The sequence below is a fragment of the Silene latifolia genome, chromosome 1 (genome assembly GCF_048544455.1).
Source record: "Silene latifolia isolate original U9 population chromosome 1, ASM4854445v1, whole genome shotgun sequence".
NCBI classification, from domain to species: Eukaryota; Viridiplantae; Streptophyta; class Magnoliopsida; order Caryophyllales; family Caryophyllaceae; genus Silene; species Silene latifolia.
In genome coordinates this window covers 127249155-127255212 of record NC_133526.1, presented here as the reverse complement: position 1 = coordinate 127255212, position 6058 = coordinate 127249155, and positions in this window count along the sequence as shown.

Here is a 6058-nt window from a genome sequence, read left to right as displayed (position 1 = left end):
CGGGGCACCCACTAAAGCAAGAGGACGGGGGGTCATTCCTATGATCGTCTCTAAAAAAAAGAAAAAATATAAATGAAAATCAAGATACTTACGCTGTACAAGCTCAGGGCGTTCACACCCCTCCTGCAGACGTTGTACAAAGACCGCTGACTCTTCCAACGGCACACAATCCAGTCCCTCACGACAGGGTACTCCCTCGGAACGTCCGCCGCCCTCTTGGGCACGAAACTGGGAAAGTAGGATTACACCCACGCCCACAGACAGAAATAGTGATTACAAATTTATTCTCTACAAAGTGATATTTCCTGTTTTCAAAAAATAAATGGAATAAAATGATGAAATGATCTTTCATAATTGCAAGAAAAGTTCATACCTCCAACAGAAGTCTAGGACCGACAGTGGCAGGAGTAGTCCCCTTCTCCATCAACTCCGGACGAACCATGGCCCTAATGTAGCGAGTGAGGACCGCAAAGCTAGGGGTAACCCAGTCCCAACGATCTAGGCTACCCAAGTCAGCAAGAAACGGAAGAAGCTTCGTCGACAGCCTCTCCCCTTGTCTCTGAAGTAAATCAAGGACAAGAACCACCAAAGCCACAGACGAGCCCTCTACTCAGCAGTACAAGGAGGTGGAGGCATCATCCGCCCGTCCATCCTCACCCTCGTCGGAACCCTGCCGCCAAAGTAGTCCCTCACGTAGGAACTCGACACTAAACCAGGAACCTGGGCCGCACTCGCAGCCAGGTTCCAGCCGATCAAACTTCTTGCCTCGGCCGAGTCTACTCTCATGGACTTCAACGGCCACATCACTGGCTCCTCTCCATACGGCAGACCCGAAATCAAGCCGTAGTCCTCTAGAGTGACCCCGATCTCCCCAAAAGGCATATGGAAAGTCGAGGTCGTGTCCCAAAACCGATCAAGAAAGGCTCGAATCAGGCAAAGGTTGGCTTGAATCTTCATTTCCTTGATCTCTCTCCAAGCCTGCGCCAAGGCATCAAAAGATCCCTACTCGATGATGGCCTGCTCCTCCTCCGTCAGCTTCCCGAAGGCATCTATCATCGTCGTGTAGCCGGAAAAGGACCTCATATTCCCGGCCTCCTGCGTTAATTCAAGAGAAAGTGTTATTAATCATAGCAAATGACGAGGAATGAATGAACAAGAAGGGAACGAGAAGTGAATGAACAAGGATGTGTATAATGAGTAAATGAATAAAAGAAATGGCAGATGGAAGACTCACCATACTCCTTGCCATACAGTCTAACAAGTGGCTCTCTGCTACCCAAATGAGATGTTTGCCATCCCATTTATTGGCCCACTCTGGCGCTCATGCGAGCTGGTGGCCACCTCGTCCCAGGTTAGCCCTCTACGAGGCCTCCTCCTCCTCCTCCTCCTCTAAGTCCTCCTCCAACGCCTGAACGATGGAAGGCTCAACGTCGACGTCGGTCTCCATGAAGTCTCTCCCCGACGTAGAAGAGACGTCCTCTGTAATCAAAGCGATAAAAGGCAATATTAGAAGAATTTTCAAGCATTTTTCGAGCATTTTCGATCCAAAAAATGGCATTTCTGGCCATCTTTGGCCACGCTTTACAAAGTATAACCACTCGTATGGTAAGATGGGTCAATAATAGCTCAAGTACGAGCCTAGTTGGGGGTTTGAGCCGAAAATTCGGCAGCATTTTTAACAATGTCAAAAATGCCATATAAAAGTGTCCCAGAAGAGCCGTGACAAATCAAAAATCCAATATGATAGCAAGTTTACCCGCTACTCAAGGATTCCAGAACACCAAGTTTTATAAAAAATGGGCTAGTATAGAGCCATTTTTGAAGGGTTTTACGGTTTAGTAGAGACATCGTCACATTTCGCCCTCAAATCCTTAATATTCGACGAAAATTCGAAAGGGATATATGGTTGTGTTCCTAACATTGCCAATTACTCATTTCTAATGTTAATTTCATGAGGCAAATTCATTTGAGGCAAAAGCCCCAAATTTTCGAGTATATGGGTAGTAAGAACCTTAATTTTTCGACCTAAAATCACGCCCAAATGCGAATCAAAGTAAGAACGAGACACATACCTTGATTAGTCATGATTTATGGCAAGATTCGATCAAGTTTTCGACGGAATTTGGTTGGGTTTTGATAAAGGAATTCAGAATTGTGTTTTTGAAATAAAAATAAAACACGACTAAAAGTCGGGTTTTTACCCAGACATGGACAAGCTTGGGAAATGACGCAGCATTAGCTACGCCTCTTCCAAAGGTCACAGCTCTTGTTGCGCCTTTTCCTCAACATGTTTTTCTCAAAATTTGTTAAAATTCGTTATTTGTGGGCCCGGACTTTGTGCGCCTCTTCCTCAACATATGACTCCATTTTGGCATTCACTTCTTCCAGATCAGCATTTTCTTCAACAAACTACAAGAAAACCACGACATTTATTTTCTTCAGCGATGCTAAAGATGCGTCATTGTCGATTTATTTTCTTCAGCGATGCTAAGGACGCGTCGTTGTCGATTTATTTTCTTCAACGGTGCTAAGGACGTTCCGTTGTCGATTCGATACTTTTTATATTTCTCCCCAGCGGTGCCAATGGCGCCCCATTTTCGATCACAACGAGATTTTGTTTGAGGACAGAGACAGGCAGATTCCCCACAGTCAACGATATTTTCCCCGACGAGAGTTTGCTTGAGGACATAGACAAGCAGATTCCACAGAGTCCTCGATTTGTTTCCTAGCGAGAGTGTGCTTGAGGACAGAGACATGCAAATTCTTCAGGTATGGTTTCTTCTTATGGCTGGCGAGCTTCCTTACATAGTATAATGGACTTTAAACGACCCTCCCCGATAGTGGACAGACTCTAAAATGTTCCCGACGACAGGTCCTTGGCCCAGACCCCTTGAGCCGCCCCGCGTCGCCATAGTCGTCAGGTTGTAATCTTCAATTGAACTGTTGGCTATACTTTGACTTTCGCCTTGTTCAAGCCTCAGTCAAAGTGGTAGCTCTGTAGATACCTCATTTCTGCACCTCCCTCTAGGCACCCAGTGATGATTGGGCCGCATGTTTGATACGCGGAGCGATTTTATAACACTTCTTAAGTTCATTGACAAGTGATAGCTCAAACACTAGAGTCAACCTCATGATCGTCATGTACGCACCGACATGGTCGTTTTGACAGTAATTAGAGTTCATTTGGAGTTCGGGTCAAAAACCGCTTCATTTTCTAATAAACCATTTAAAATACCGAGTCGGAATGTTCTAGAATTCTCTGGATATTTATTCCTAATTTTATTTTAATATTTTTAAGGAATTATCTTCCGTATATTGTGTTTTGTGGTATAAGGAAGTATAGATCTACGGAAATTCCATAATAAAACGCGGAAATCTTGCTTGCAGAGGAGGAAACCTCTGGGAAATGACGCAGCAGGTGCTGTGCCTCTTCCAAGAGTCACAGTGGCTGCTGCGCCTCTTCCCCAGCCCTCTTTCCATGCTTTCCAGAATCTATCCATGATTTGTTCCAGAATCCTTCGTGTGTTTAGTATAAATAGAGACCTTCAGCCTCCATATTTGGCACGCTAGTGTCCACCCTTCTCTTCTCTCTTTGCATTCTAGACCACGCTCATCGCTTTCGACGCCTACGTGCTTGATCAATCGACCACGTAAGCTCAGATCATTCTGAGTTCCAGTCACGTTGCATTGACCGAACAATTTGACCAACTCCACTTAATCAATATAATCAATATTTTAAATGCTTTAACAAGGGCACTTTCATATTCGCATATTCGAGTCGAGCAATCACTAAATGATAAGTTAGTCAATCTCGTTTCGTCAAACATGTAAGTCCGAGGGTGTAAAAACCTATTTTATTTATTGTACTTTTATTTCTAATCATTAATGTAAGGTTTATATCATAAGCACGTTCTAAACCGTCTTTAAAAGACATTCTTTAAAACCGTATTTACAAATCAGGGGAGGTCTGACGTCGAGAAGAAATGCAGCAGCAGCTGCGCCTCTTCGAAGGGTCGCAGCATCTGCCGTGCCTCTTCCTGAGGCTGCCGCTGCTCCTGCTCTTCTTCTTCTTCCTCGATCTTCTGCAACTTTTTGTTTTTCTTATTTTCTTTCGTTTTCTTTCGTTCATATCAGAATATATTCGTGTTTTTACTAATTCTTTTCAAATTATAATGTTTTATCGCTTAAATCCCTTATAATTCCATATTTGTGGGTTTTCGTCACTTATTCAAACCCGGATTTAAGAGGCTCGGTTCATTTATATCAAGTCTCTTGAATTCGTCTTTGCTATATGTTTTAATTCTGTTTTTCTCATTAATCCGTAATCTTTTGTTTCCGCCTCTAACTTCAAGTTTGTTCCTTTCGTAAATCCGACACGAGTTCGTATTAATCATGTAAATCACAGTAAATTATCACCTTTAATTCGTTTTATGACGGTTCCAGATGCATGTAATTGGATAAATCACATTTACTTGAGTCTAATATCAAATATCGATCCTAAATTTACCAATGAACATTAACAATCCGCGATTCTGACTTCACAGATAGAGCCCAACTCAAGAACAGACGCAGGAAGAGCTGCGCCTCTTCCAGAGGACGTAGCAGATGATGTGCCTGTTCTGGGCTGGCTAAGGTCCTTGAACTCTTTCTCGCCTTGACGTAGCTTCTAATTACGTATTAAATCGATTATAAATCGTATTATCACCTCTAATCTGACGTAGTTTTCACCTTTTAATTCCAATTCTTTTATTTTCTTCTCCAAAATTCCGTTTTGAGCGTGCTTTTGACGTAAATCAATTATCCTTTGTAATTGTTGTAATTTTAATTATTGTAATTTATTTATTTATCGTATTTATTATTATGTATGGTTTATTTACTTGGTTTTTCACATGTAATTTATTCTAACATCCTACTTCGACCAAACTGTTTGCTAAATTATGTGTTCACCGACATAGTTTAATCTCACACGCTAGGATTAATCTGTTGTTTGTTGCATTGCGTGCATATAATCGACGACATATAAACTATGAACGATTTCCCTAATCATTAGTAGAGGCCGCTATCGAGGCGGGCGGTATTAGGTGTTCAATTAAAGAGCTTCCTAATACGTAACCTCACCCCTTACTCCAGATCTCTATGAACATCCGTGTTCATTGGCATCCACGAGAGTCATTCTAGACATAGAATGCTAAGGATAACGAGTTCTTAGTGTTCATGTCACTACTGTGTGTCTTGACATGGCACGAGGTATTCGAACGGTTCCAATTTTCCATAAAAATTGGTGGCGACTCCACAAATGCAGGCTCATTTAAGCCCTTCCGCGCGCGCCGCGTGTGGCCCATGTCCACAGTCATCGCTTCCTTCATCTCGTCTAAGTGACCTTGAAATAAACAAGTATATATAGTCATCACCAATGCCCTTGCTTGAATTAGCTTCTCCTGGCGTTTCGCTTCCCAAGATTAATTTGTTAAGAAAAAATTAATAACATGGCTATGGTAACTAATTTGATGTAAAACGAGTACGAATTATATCTGAACAGTATGTTGGCCTGTTCGTTTTAGATTAATAATATATGCAGCGGAATTAAAGTGTTTATTTTTGGTTTTTGTATGATATTGAATGAAAAATTAAAAGGATATGAATTAGATGTGAAAATCTCGCAAGACCCCTCAACTAAAACTATGATATGAAATAAATTGCACTCCTTCCTCGCAAGAAATTTGTAACAACTCACAACTGGTTTGTATGGCTCTGACCTCACAAGGATTGAATCACACTCAAATCTCTCCATCGCAAGAAAGAAATCAAACTTATAACTCGCAAGCAATAAGCAAAAAACAAGAAGCTCTTATATTAATTCACAAACTCTGATGATTAAAACTGATTACATTGGCTTCTATTTATACTAAACTAGTTCTTCTACACTTACCTTAAAACACACAAAGAAACTTTCCTAAAACATGCCTGAAATTGACGCCACAATCAACTCCTCAAATCGACTCCTACTATGGCACAATTGCCTTATTTTGATTACTAAGATTAGGAAAGAAAGAAAAAG